The sequence below is a fragment of the Antechinus flavipes genome, chromosome 2 (genome assembly GCF_016432865.1).
Source record: "Antechinus flavipes isolate AdamAnt ecotype Samford, QLD, Australia chromosome 2, AdamAnt_v2, whole genome shotgun sequence".
Taxonomy (NCBI): Eukaryota; Metazoa; Chordata; class Mammalia; order Dasyuromorphia; family Dasyuridae; genus Antechinus; species Antechinus flavipes.
In genome coordinates this window covers 101,158,736-101,174,010 of record NC_067399.1, presented here as the reverse complement: position 1 = coordinate 101,174,010, position 15,275 = coordinate 101,158,736, and positions in this window count along the sequence as shown.

Below are 15,275 nucleotides of genomic sequence, written 5' to 3'. Positions count from 1 at the left end.
AACAATTTTTGGCATTCATTTTTACAAGATTTTAAGTTCCAAAGTTTTCTCCCTTCCTTGCCTCTCTTCTTCCTAAAGAATAGTGTTATAAAAATTATACATGTGGTAATATATAGAACATATTTCTATATTAGTCACCGTTGTGACAGAAGAAAGATATTAAAAGAAAAAGCACAATTAGAAGGGTAAAGCTAGTGAAAAAATTTATGCTTCAATCTTAATTCAGAGTCCATCAGTTCTTTATCTGGATGTAAATGGAATTTTCCTCAGTGAGTCTTTGATACTTGTCTTGGATCATTGTGCTACTGAGAAGAGTTGAGTCATTTATAGTTGATCATCAGTGTACAAATTTTTTCCTAGTTTTGCTGATTTCATTTTGCTTTACTTTGTACAAATCTTTTCAGGTTTTCCTGGAATTACACTTATAAACACAACTTGTTCAGTCCCATTTCTCAATTAATGGACATCCTCTCAATTTCCATTATTTTGCTACCACAAAAATATTATAAATATTTTGCTCATGTAGGTCCTTTTCCCTTTTTTATGATCTCTTTGGAACATAGACCAATGTAAGCATCAAAAGGTTTACATAATTTGGTTATCCTTTGGATATAGTTCCAAATTGCTCTGTAGAATGATTAAATCAGTTAATAATTCCACCAATGGTGCTTTAGTATCACAATTATCCCATATCCTCTCCAATATTTATCATTTCCTCCTTTTTTTGGGTCATATCACAAAATAGGCATTGAAAACATTCAGGATTTTGATTCTCAGATATCGGGACAGTTTTCCTTGGTATTTTCTTGAAGGATGCTTTGCAGTGTCTCCTTTTGATTATGGCTTTTTTTGTAGTCCAATGATTCTGACATTGTCTTTCCTAAATCTATTTTCCAGGTCAATTCTTTTTCCAATAAGGTATTTTACATTTTCTTCTATCTTTTCATTCCTTTGAATTTGTTTGATTGATTTTTTGATATCTCATAGAGTCATTAGGTACCATTTTTGCAATTCTACCTTTTAAGGAGTTGTTTTCCCTCAGCTTTTGGACTTCCTTTTCCATTTGGCCTACTATAATTTTAAAGAATTTGTTTTCTTTGGACTTGGTATCTTTTTTTCCATTTGGCCAATTCTACTTTTTAATCAGTTTTCCAAACTATTGTTTGTCTTTTCAAAAATAATTATCTTGCATCACTCTCATTTCTTTTCCCTCCTTCTTCCTCTATCCTTCCATTTCTCTTATATGATTTTGAGCTCCTTTTTGGCTCTTGCATGAGTTCTTTCTAGGCTTGAAATCACTTCCTATTTTTTCTTTGGAGTTTTTTCAATAGCTGTTGTCCTCTTCTGAGTTTATGTCCTGATCTTCCCTATGTGTTGCTTTTTGCTCATATTTTTCAGTCTCCTTTTCTTTTAAATTTGAATTCTGCTCAAATGGGATGGAAGGGGAACTATCTCAGGTTTCTTATGCGAGGGATGACAAGCCCTGTCTGTTTAATTGGTGCTGTCCTGATTGGTGCTCATAAGAGATCCTCATGTCTGTTGCTGTGCTGAGGCAGGGTGATGATGATGGAGTGGCTGATGCTGCTGGAGGCCTTAGGGATCTGGCAGTTTACCTGGTCCTGAACGCCTTGTGCTGATTTCTGGTTTGTGCTGAGGCACCTGGGGATATTTCTGTGGTTTCTAAGAGTTAAAATGAAACATTTGGCTGTTTGGAAGCTGGAGGTTGTTCATTTGTCCAAGACTATGTTGATATATGTGGATGTCTGACCTCTGGAAGTTGCCTTTTTGCCCTGGACTATGTAGAAGACTATGGCCATTCTTGGAGTTGTAATCTGTCCATTCCTCTGACTATGCTGAGGCATGTAATGGATCCTGGTGAAGGGATTTGCCTTGTCTTCAGGATCTTCTAGTGATTGGCCGAGGTAGGTCTTGCTGCTGGCTTACTGGGATATTTCTTACTGGGATATTCCTAAACTACATTCCCATTTTGCCCAAGTGAGACTGATTTTTTTCTTGGCAATCTTCAAAGTTTCTTTGGCTAAAAGATTGTTTTATTCCATATTTTTGGATTATTCTGTTCTAGGATTTGTTTCAGTGTGCTATTTTTATTGTTGTTTGGAGTGAATATAGGAGTTATACTGATTTAATGATAATTCCACCATCTTGGCTCCTGGATAAGACTTTTTTGCAATAAAAAACTATTTTTCACAATGAAATTTTTGACTCTAGATTCGCAGCTTGGATATGTTAATAGAGGACACAGAAATAGTACTAAAGCTCCCATGATAAGAAAACAGGAAAAGCAAAGTGTGCATAGAGATCAGTGTATTGGGTGGGCTAAGAACGCCTCTAATGAAGTTTCGTTATGGTCATTATGGTCATTCATTATGGTCAAAATGAAGTGGTCATTTTATAGTAAGGATGGTACATCACCTGTCCCTTTAGTTTACTTTTATAAATGACATTTCCAGGGCAGCTAGGTGGTGTAATGGATAGAGTACCAACCCTGAAGTCAGGAGGACCTGAGTTCAAATCTAGTCTTAATACACTTAACATTTCCTAGTTGTGTGACCCAGGGCAAGTCACTTAACCCCACTTGCCTCAGGAAAAAAAAAAGCTTTTTGAAATCATTTATTTTGTTTTTCTAACTTCCCCTGTCCCTTACAAGCTGTGACACTCTCTGGAAATCTCTCTTCTTATCTCCATTTCCTGGCTTCCATGGCTTCCTTCAAGTCTCATTTGCAGTCTTACCTTCTACAAAAAGCTTTAGCCAGTCCTTAATTTCAGGGCCTTCCCTCTGAGGTTATCCACTGTTGATCTTGTATATGTTTTGTTTGTACATACTTGTTTGCATGTTGTCTCCTCTATGAAACTCTGTGCTCTGTGAGACCTGGGGCACAGTCTTTTGCCTCTCTGTCCCCAGATCGTAACACAGTGTCTGACACATGTAGTAAGCTTTTAATAAATATTCATTCATTTACTGTCTATTCTAGAATGCTTTTCATATGTTATTATCCCCATTTTACATATAAGAAAATTGAGATTAACAAGAAGCTAAATGACTTGCCCAATGTCATCCATTAGGAGAATATCTTTGATTGAATTAAAAGTCAGGTCTTCCTTACTCAAAAGCCTTCCTTCTTCATGATACCCCGTAATTTGTGACTGACTGTGGCCAAATAGATTAGAACAGATTAAATCTGCCATGTTAATTCCTTATAACACTTTCCTATAGATTAGTAAAACATTATCTTGACATATTATGTAAGACTCCTTAATTAAGCTGCCCTTAACACAGTATATTAATAGTAAACAATTACTAAATAAGGTAAATAAGGTTTACAGTATAAAACTGTAATGACTTTGAGGAGTTATTTGGTATACTCTCTTCCCCTTGAACATAGGACAGCTTTAAGCCATTGCAGCTTAAAGAATTTAAATTTTTAAAAAATAAAGAATAATATCTAAAAAGAGATCATACTAATTATCTCCACATGACCCACAAACTTCTTCTCATCAATTGTAAGTAAAGGTGCTGGTCTGACATTTGACAGGGTCACACTTTAATGCAGTTATCACCATTTATCATAGAGATCTAACCTCAGGATTTTGAACTTAAGAAATACCATGTAGTCTATATAATTACTCAGAAGCTTGAAGGAATCTAATTATAATATTAAATAATGCCTTTTGGTCTTGATGTTTGATTTTATTATTCATTCAACATCAAAACTATGATTTGTGCACATTTTGAAAAAGAACTAAAATGGAAATTGTTTTTAATCAGCCTAGATCTTCAGCCTACGGATTTGAGGTCATGGAATCATTAGCTTTCTGGGGTTTTGCTGAGGCAGAATAATTTGAATCAATCATCTCTGTCTGTCTATCTGTCTATCTCTCTCTCTCTCCCTCCCTCCCCACATATGTGTATATTTCTTTCTATCTATCTATCTCTCTATTATGATATACTCTGTAAAAGTAGGAATGGCAAAAAATCAGACTTAAATTGTTAAAAAAAAACATAATTTAATTATGCAGTTTACATATTATTTGTTCAATTTGGGTGACATGTACAATGAACATATGAACCAGTACTCTAATTGTGATGGCGCTGTGAACTTTTCTGATAATATGTATATTGTTTTCAATAGGCTTTTCCCTAGCTGTAATTCTAATTAAAATTATTTTGCTTATAGTTCATCAACAGTGAAATCTATATCTAATTTTTCTCCATTGATTGATCAAATATGCATGTATCCTGTCCTACATTAATTTTTTGCCCTGGACTATGCTGAAGCCTATGGTCATTCTTGGAGCTATATCTGCCCATTCCCCTATCTATACTGAGGCATGTAAGGAGTCCTGGTGAAGGGATTTGCCTGTTCCATCTCACTTTAGTTCAGGGTCTAGATTCTTCTGATACTTTCTTGAGTTGTAATCTTAAAGATGCTGGCATTTCCCCTAAGGTGTTAATTGCAACTCTTCTACCCTTTTTTATCCCATGTGACTTTTGTCCATTTCCTTCTATAAATCATGTCCATCTAAGGTATTTAGGTCCTACTAGATCTCTTGTTATGACATGATATTATTGGAACATATAAGCTGGCAATGGTTATTCATTCTTATTGTTTGTTACATGATTGATCCACATCCTTTTTTCAATTGAACATTTCTTTGATGACATTTTTGTAGTTATGTCAATTCTACCTTCTGAAATAATTTTGTTAAAAATATCCAAGAACTTTTTTCAATGAAAATATTAAGTAGAAGATAAATATGATTTATAATTAAAAGTCAGGCTGTCAGCAAACATTTATTTACCCTCTCTTATGTGCCAGGTACTATGCTAAGTGCTAGAGATAGAAGTTTAAATAAAAAAAAGGTTCATGAGCTCAATCTAATAAATTTATAAGGACAATACCATCGGAGGAACATAACAACTATCTTCTATTGATGTATATTTTAGAGCACCAAATCATTAAAAGGTGTAAGACATTCTTCTGTTGATTATTCATTGACTTATACATTCTCAAATGGGAATTGGTTGTAACTTTTTAACTTTTTTTTGACCTGGAATTCTTAGTAGCAAAGTTTAAAAAAAGAAAAAAGGTGAATTTTCCACTTTTCCATTAGATTTCATTTAGAAAATTAATATAGAGTAGAGAGACTATAGACCCTGAGGGTAAAAGGATGATATTACAGGACATTATCAAATGTCAGACTTTGCAGGGTATGAGTTGAAGGTCAAGAATTCATCATCCTTTTTTTTTTTTAATAAGCAGAATTCAAATCAAAGAAGACTAAAACTGAAAATCAACAGTTAGTGTAGCAGTCCGACTAGAGCAAATGCTTGCAGAGACATAATTGTTGCAACTTAAACATTTTTAATGGCAAAGCTGTATTTTCTCTCAAGACAGAAATTCTTAGATATTCTTTTCTAGTGCACTAAAGTTTGGAGTCATTTTCTTTTGGACATACTGGATTTCCAATATGTAGGGACATAACATAGGAGTATATTTTTGAGAGGAAAATGGTGATGATTTGCATAAAGGACAGGTTAAGGAAAGAGAACTTGGATCTTTAAAATAATTGTCTCCTTTCACATTTTTTTAAAGTGTTCAGAACTCAAATGTTATCAAGAATTCCCCCCTTTTGTTGATGATTTGAAGGCTTTTGAACTACTTAAATATAACCCATAGGGAAATGGGGCCAATGTGAAAAATTTCAATGGCTTTTTCATGTCATGAATAATTATTTTCATCCTCAGAGAAAATAAAATTATTACCTTGTTTTATGTTACCCTTTTATTCAAAAGAATGTTTGAGTTTTTAAATCCAATTGGAAATGGGAGTAATTTTCATTTATCAAATTAAAAAGTTTTGCTTTTTCATCATACTGTTTCAGATAATTAAATCTTAGGACTCAACTACACAAATCTTCAGAAAGGAAAATAGAATGCTCATAGTGTACCATCTGCATCATTCATGCTTGAATTTAATCTCCGTATTCATCTGATTTACCTGTGTAAATGTAAAAGCATGATATTTTCTCTCTTCTCTCTGTTTTTTTCATGCTGGGGTTGGTAAAGGCTCCTTTCTTTCCACTCTTCTTTCTTCTTGGCCATTTTTGCCAATTATAATATAGATTGCTAGTGGCTGGATATGTCGAAAAGGATATTTATATCTGAGCTCAGCTAATTCCAGGCACAGATCTAGTGTCAAAATAAAGTAATCAGCATGTATCCTGTCCCTTGACTCTCCTCACCAATTTCAGATTCTGTTTCAGAGAGCAATAATACAGCCCCTTTTTCTTCTGTGCAGTGACAATCCAAGTGAGATAACAGAGTGTTCAATTAGCTGGGCTAATGGAGCAGCTCTCCCAGCTAAACTAAGAGAACTGCTCAAAGCCCTCATGCTTTTTGCTCAATTTCAGTCTCTCAGATAACATTTCAGTTTTCTGAAGAAGCCTCCCTATTTAAGCGCTTTTTTACCTGTCTTGCTTTTTTAATGGGGTTTATTTCATGGTAACCCCCAAGGACACCATCTTTGTAATGTTCTGTATGGTACTTAAGTATATTTTGGGCAGATATTAAATCTGAAAATGGTTCATTTTACTAGTAACTTCCTTCATCTTTCATCTGTGCATTCATATCTAAATTGTGGAAATGCAAAAAGCTGGCAAGATTCTTTTGACAATTTCTTTCCACATTTTGCTCTGGTTCTCGTCAGTCTCCATTGTCTATGAAAGATTCAGAGAATGGGCCTGAATTATTGCACTGAAATTTGCAGTGTTTCACCAGTTTTGATAATTGACGGGAAATAACTTGTTCAGACATAGCAGTGATATCAATCATTAGAATACTTTATCTTCAGTGTCTGAATGTGATAACACATTATGAGATCATAGATGCTTTTGTAGGAGTATTTTTGTTGTAACTATGTTTAAGTTGTGTAAATATGTGTTGGCTTTTAAATATATAAAATCAGAATTTTCAAGTCTTGATCTTTATGCTTTTGCATATAGAGTATTGTCTTTATATCGATTCTGTTTAATGTTTTTAAAAAGATCTCAGTGTTAAAAGAACATTTACTTCACATACAAGCGGCTTGTCTAAAATTGAATATTTGCTCTATTGGTTCCCAAACTCATGTTTTTGCTTTTGTGTTATCATCCCTCTCTGAATAATATAGGCTTTGCTTCCAAAATCATAATAATAATAAAAAAAGTTTATTTATTTCTTTGGTGCTTCCTGCTATGTGGTTATGGGCATGATCACACATACATACTCACACAAACACACTCACACACACAATTTCAAGAAAACAAGCAGACAGATATTGGGGTAAGGAGATTACAATTCATAAATGCAATAGGAATTCCCTTGAGTGGTGGGTATTTTATAAAATAATTATCAACACATCAGATAGCTAGTAGTTGCTTCTTGTTCTTTTTCTTCTTGTTCTTCTTTTCTCTCTTATACTCTGATCTTGTAAAGGAAGTAAATGAAGTAATATCAATTGTTATAAGATTGAACCACAGAAACTTCTAAATAGTAGTTCTATACCCCACCCCTAGAATTATGTTATTATTAAAACACTAGCAGAATAATAATAATATTCTCTGTAGAAAATTCTCAGTGGTATCTAGGTGGAATAATGGATAGAGTGTTAGATAAGGAGTCAGGAAGATGTATCAAATCCTGCCTCAGAGAGATACTTACAGGTGTTTTACCCTAGCAAAGTCTTTTATCCTGTGCTTCCATTTCCTTATCCGTAAAATCAGCATTTATTAATCACCTATGTACTAGTCAATATAATAAATACTAGAATAATGAGTTTAATTAAATGAAAATATAAATAAAATGGGATACTAGTAGTGCCTATCTCCCAGGATTATTTTGAGATATTTGTAAAGAGCTTCACAAACCTTAAAGTGCTATTTGAATGCTAGCTAGTACTATCATTACTGTTATTATTAGAAAAATTTCAAGAAATTATATGCCAATATAAATTTTAAAAAATTCTTAGGAATTTCAAGATCTTAATTGGCTTTGATAGTCCCCTTCCTGTTATAAATTGCTGTTCATGTTAACTTAGGGCTGTTATCTTCAGTTTATGCTAGTAATTAAGTAGTTCTTTATCCATAAAAATGTTGTGATTCCTTCAATAATAGTAATATGTAGCATTATATAATGTTTTGAGATATGCAAAGTGTTTTATAAATATTGATCTATTTTATCTTTTCAACAACTCTAATATCCCCACTTTACAGATGAGAATATCAAAGAAAGCAGAAATCCTGAGACTTACCCAGGATCATTTGGCTAATTAATATCTGGGTTGAGTTTTGAATTCAGGTCTTCTTGACTTCAGGTACAGAACTCTATCCACAGCACCTTCTAGCTTTCTCTAATTAATTATAAATTAAAATTCTTCTAAACTTTCATATTCTATGTTAGTCTTGTTCATTTTTATTCCATACTTCTTATAGACGTTCAAATTATTTTGCTGAAAGTTTTCCTTTAGATCTTTTTATTTCAAGAGTAACAAGAAAACATTAAGGTTGTCTATCTGTTGTACCCCATTTTTGAAGCACATCAGGCTCATTTCCTGATAATTCCTCAGTGATGTCTTGATGTTACTTAATGAAGGTAAATTATTATTGAAAATACATAGAATAAACTTGTGAACTATGCATATCTCCATTCCTTTTTGATCACTAGTAAGTTATAATTCCCCAGAGATCCTGGTATTCTAAGTTTTGCAACTATTGTATTATCAGTAGAATATGTCTCTTGAAAAGAAAGCTCTCTCTACCACTGTGATGTTTGATATTGTTCAAAGTACTGTACAGTGTTCCAAATTTAATTTACCCTATTAATAATGGACATGTATCATATATAGAAAATTTTAGTAACTGACAACAATTTCTATATACATTCTGATTTGAACTTCAAATTCTGTAAGTTACTCCAATGAAGTTTATTATATCCATTTTATAAATGAATACACCGATGCTGAGAAAAGTAACATGACTTAGTCATTGTCATCCAAAAACTAGGAGGCAGGATTTAAACAAAAACTCAGAATATTAGGACTCTGTCACACAATTCAAGACTATAATTCGGACAAAAGGGTTCATTTTTTTTCTTGTAGGTATTGTTGTTAGGATTATTTTGAATAATCTTAGCTAATAATAAGAGAGCCTTATTCCTGGAGCTTGATGTGATTGGTAAAATATTTAAGACAGGAGAATCTAGAAGGTGTTGACAGATGCATATCCATTGCTATTTCTACATCTATATCTATATCTCCATCTCTATTTGGTACAAAATAAATAAATACAAAAATACATGAAACAATTAAATATAAGATAGTTTGAGAGAGAGGGGTTGGTGGATGGGATCAGAAAAAAAAAACCTTTACTTAGAGTTGGTAGTTGAGCTGAATTTTAAAAGATATGAAATAGAGGTAAGGAAGGATTGTAATCTAAACACAAGAAACAGCCAGTTCAAAGACTGACGATAGGACATTGAAAGGCATATGTGAGGAACAGAGAGAGAATGCTAGACTGGTTAAATTGCAGAGTTCCAGAGATGAAGTAATATACAATGAAGCTGAAAAAATAGAAATGAAATAAGTTTGTAAAGGACATTATTAGTTAAACAGTTTAGAGTCAGAAGCAAGCCACTGGTGTCACCAGATCAGCTCTGTGCTTTGGTGACAATGTATAGGATAATTCACTGTGGTAAGCTACTTCTGGCAAAACAGACATTAGGAGACTGTTGCAATTATGTAAATAGTCATTGTTTTCAAGATTTTCCCACCTTCAGTCAAAATTTTCTTGGTATAAAATTGATCTGGATCAGGACACTGTTTCCATATGTTTTAAGTGCCATTTTCATTTGTTTCCAAATTACTGCAGAGGTTTATGTCATGCAAATATAGTGTCTCTGGCACTAATTAATAATAATAATTATAAAGTATTGCTATGAAATAGTTGACATATTTGGTACAGTTTGAATCAGTTTGGTGTTCTTCAAAAAGTTCTTGGGATCATGGGACTCATTTTGGTCTCACACAAACTTGAATTCATTTCTGCTGCTTTTCTGAGTTACTTATAATCTCTCACTATAATCCTTTAAAGTTTTTGCAAACATTTTTTACAAAAAGGCTTTAATAGCTCCCTCTTTTACTTGGCAAAAAAGCAGCTTGAATTTGCTGGCAAAGATAATTTCTGGGCTTTTTAGCTTTTTTTTCTTGTTTCTTTCTTATCAGAAGCCTTCTGGATCATTCCCTTGCTGAGCCTTATTAGTATTTCTTTGCTGGCTTCTGGGACCAACCTTCATAAACAGGATACTCTGTTATATTGCAGAATATAATTTGCTCATTAAATATTTACATTTTTTTGAAGAGTATTCTCAGTGAGGAAATTGCAAGAATTATAAGAGTACTAAGAGATGAGATAACTTGACTAGAATAATATAGCCAACGTATGTTACATCCAAGTCAACTTGAACCCAGCTTTTCCTAGCTCTGAAGCCAGCCACTATACCAACCTCTCCAGTTTGACTACTAGCAAAACAAATGAATTACATATTCATAGAATTGAAAGTCAGAAAGAACTCCAGACAAGATTTATTCCAACTCCTACTCTATACAAAATACAGTCTCAGAAGTCTTGATCTCTATAATTAATCCCTTTTACTTATATTTATTGTTTCTTATTATGAATAAGATGCTATACTAGGCATCTATTTCTAAAAGATTTTAATTCAGTCCAATCAATACTTATTCAGTGAGTATTACAGGTAAGACTCTGTGCAAGGTATTGTAGATACAAAAAAACTGAGTTCATATTCAAACACAGGTTTTTGGAACAATAATGATATTTTCAATAGAGTAGAGGGAGTTAAGAAAAGAGTGCTTTGAGAAGAAGTTCGAGATGCCTATCTTCCTGAATTTAAATATGACTTGCTGAGTTTAAAAATGAGTTAAATGTGACTGGTCAAGTCACTTAACTCCTCAGTTTCCTCATCCATTAAATGAGCTGGAGAAGGGAATGGTTCCAGTCTCTAGTATCATTGCTCAGAAAACCTCAAATGGGGTCATGAAAAGTCAGACTAGACTGAAATAATTGAACAACATACACATATACACAATACACATGTTTACATATAAATAATTTATAAATATACACACACATGTAAAATCCAACTAACACAAATATATAACTTTTCAAGTGTGACATACAAAATACATGTGTATATAAATGTAGATGAAGAGAACACCCTCATGTATATACATATACATATATGCATACACACATGCACATATATATATGATATATATGTAGTTTAATAGAACATTAGTAACAGGTCAGGGTAGGGTCAAGAAAGTAAATTGATTGAAGGAGGTTAGAAAAGGACCACATCGGCAGCCCTGTTTGTAGTGGCTAGAAGCTGGAAAATGAAAGGATGTCCATCAATTGGAGAATGGTTGAGTAAATTGTGGCATATGAACGTTATGGAATATTATTGTTCTGTAAGAAATGACCAGCAGGATGATCTCAGAGAGGACTGGCGAGACTTACATGAACTGATGCTGAGTGAAATGAGCAGAACCAGGAGATCATTATATACCTCAACAATGATACTGTTTGAGGATGTATTCTGATGGAAGTGGACCTCTTTGATAAAGAGAGCCTTAATTGATCAAAGATGGACAGAAGCAGCTACACCCAGAGAAAGAACACTGGAAATGAATATAAACTGCTTGCATTTATGTTTTTCCTCCCGGGTTATTTATACCTTCTGAATTCAATTCTCCCTGTGCAACAAGAAAACTGTTTGGTTCTGCACACATATATTGTATCTAGGATATACTGCAACCCATTCAACATGTAAAGGACTCTTGCCATCTGGGGGAAGGGGTGGAGGGAGGGAGGGGAAAAATCGGAACAGAAATGAATGCAAGGGATAATGCTGTAAAAAATTACCCTGGCATGCGTTCTATCAATAAAAAATTATTAAAAAAAAAAAAAAAGAAAAGGACCACATCTTCATCAGTGACTGTAGCAAAGAAAAAGAGAATGATTGATGATATAGAAATGTTTTGCTTTATAAGGTAGTGTAAAAGAGAAAGTTCCCAATGGGTGACATGCATTTTCTCAGATAAATAGATTAGGTTCCTCTCCAGAGAGAACATGGAAAGGAGGTTTTTCTGTAAGAGCTTACAGAAATAGGAATGAGATTTAGAACAATCACTGTGGAAGAATGTGGTGAAGTTCTGTGCTACCCAGGGCTATATTCAAATTAAATTGTAATGTTTCTCCTTTCACCCAAATATTCCTGATGATTTTACCTACAATGTTAATATGAGATATATTCAATTCTTTATGAATGAATGAAAAACCTGGTGTTTATTATTGCAAATATATAGGTCAGTTCCTCACTTAGCTATTATTTTGCATAGGTATTGAACAATATACAAAATTTCATGACATATTGCCAAAATGTACACATTATTTATACCATAGGTCATTAATTTTATTTAGGGTCTAGTTTCATAACTCATTTTGCAAAAAGTAAGTCAGTCAGCAAACTTTTATTAATCATCTGCTTTGTGAGGTGCTACAATAAGCTTTGAGAATACAAAAGATAGTCTTTGTTCTCCAATAATTCATAGTTCAATTAATGGAGGAGATAACTAGCAAGCAACTATATACAAACAGAATATATAGATGATCAATTGGAAATAGTAAACAAAGGAATAGTGCTAGAATTAAGAGGAAATAGCAAAAGACTTCATGTAAAAAAAAGAATTTTATCTGAGACTTGAATAAGTAAAGTGAGCATTCTAGAACTAGGGGATAGTTGACAAAAATTCACAGAGTTGGTAGATTAAGCATCTTGTTTGAGGAACACCAACGAGGTAAGTACTGTCATCACTGAGTATGTGGAGAAGGGGGTATAAGAAGACAGGAAGAGTCAGAGAAGTTCAGAAAGTTTTGGATATACTGAGAGGAGTTTATATTTGATTCTGAAAGAGAATCACTGAAATTTATAAGGTACCAGGGTCACATGATCAGAAATGTGCTTTAGATAGATCACTTTGATGAATGAGAGGAGGATGAATAGGATAAGGAGAAATATGTGACTTGGAGATCAAACCACATGTAGTTTATTGCAATAGGGCAAACACAAGGTGATAAGTGCCTGTATTGAGGTATGATGATGTCAGAGGGAAGAATGGGGACATATCTGAAAAAAACTTTATGAAGTTAAAATCATAAGGTCTTGGCAATAGATTATATATGGAGGATGAAAGAGAGAATGAGGAATCAAATATGACAGGGAAGTTGTGAGCTTCGGTGGCTGGGAAGGTGATTGGTATTTTTGACAAAAGTAAAGAAGTTAGGAAGAGGGAATGATTTTGGGGGAAAAGATGGTGAGTTCAGTTTTGAATATGTTGAATTTAAGATATATAGATAATATTTAGTTCAAGATATACAATTAGGCAGTTGGAAATGAAATACTTACAGATTCTTTCAATGTCCCATAAGTAGAGAAAATTGGTTTTTCTACCTTGAAAAAGAAAATAAAGAAAAGGTTTTATGAATGTAGATCCATGATATTTCTTTGTTATGTAATGGAGAAGGACTAAGAACAATCATATTACACCCATTTTTTTAAACACAAGGACAAACCATGTACCAAAATGGCAAAATATGAACTTTAAATTATCAGGACACAACTCATACAGGACATATACATTCAGAATATCATGTCACCAGAAAGAAATATGTTACTTCAAAACACTTTTCGTGATTTGTGCTAATCTACATTTTCATAAAAAAAACTTAAGGTTTACTTGGTGTTTTCCTTGCAATGATCCTCTGAGCTAAATATTATATTTTCCCCATCTTGAGTACATGGTGAACCAATTTAACTCTCTACTCTCTTTATCTTTGAATTTCTACTCCTTTTATCTTATTAACAATTATGCCCTGCTAAGTCTCAGTCTTGGATTTCTCATCATTCACCTCCTTCACTCCCACACTCACGCTGCTAAACACAGGTAGAGAAAAATCTATTTATCCTGCCCCAAACCCTTTGCTATCTTTCAACTATCTCAAACTGGATCCAGTAGCTATTGTAATATGTCCAAATAAGAACTCAATATTTTTTTTTTCCTAAAAACTTCCTGGTATTCTACATTCTTGTTTATTGTAGAGGGCAAAACTATCTTCTCAGTCCTTCTGGCTTCCAACTTTGGTGTTATCTTTAACTCATTATCTCTTACTCCTATATGCACCCTGTTTCCAAGACCTATTGATTTCATCTCTGCAATAGTTTCCAAATATACCCCTTTCTCTCTGACTCTGTCACCACTCAGATCAATTCAGGTCCTTCAACTTGGGTGATTGCAGTAACTTGCTGGTGGGCGCACATGCCTCCAATCTTTCCCCACTTCACCCCATTGTTCATGCAGTTGTCAAAGAGATTTTCCTAAGGTGTCACTTCCATACTCAGTGGCACCCTGTAGTGTCTAGGATTGACTACAGAATGCTGTGCTTCTTATTCAAAGCCTTTCATAACTTAATCCCCTCCTAGCTCTCCAGTTTTCTTGTTGCTTTCTCCCTACCATATATCCTTCAATCAGTCTGGTTGTTTCATGATAAAAACCACTCTATTTCTCCATTCCAGGCATTTTCTCTGGCTGTCCCCCATGGTGGAATATTCTTCATCCTCAATCCTATGCAGCTTTTTTGGCTTCCTGTAATTCCCAGCTAAAATCCTATTTTTCCACAAGAAGTTTTTACAATTTCTCTTATAAAGTCTTTCATTTGTTAATCATTTACAATTTATGCTGAATGTAGTACATGCTTTGTTTATACATATTTGTTTATGGTCTCCCTCCTTAAAAGAAGGGACTGTCTTTTACTTCTTTTTGTATTCCCAGTGCTTAGCATAGTACCTGATACATAATAGGTGCTTAATAAATGTTAATTAATTGGTTGATTTTAGCTCTATTTTCTGGATGAGCAAATTTCAAAAAATGGTTTCAAGGAAAGAGAACTTTAGCTATAGCTTTGTTTGTTTCTTTTCTTCTCTTGAAGTGAGAGAGGCTTTTTGAGAAGATCAGTAAAGCAGCTAAATGAAGAACATTCTACCATAAGCAAAGATGCTCTTAACTAATCAAAATTAGGTGACATTAATCCAATTTGATGGGCTAAGGAGGTATCTTTTACCTCTTTAAAGTAATTTTCAGGAC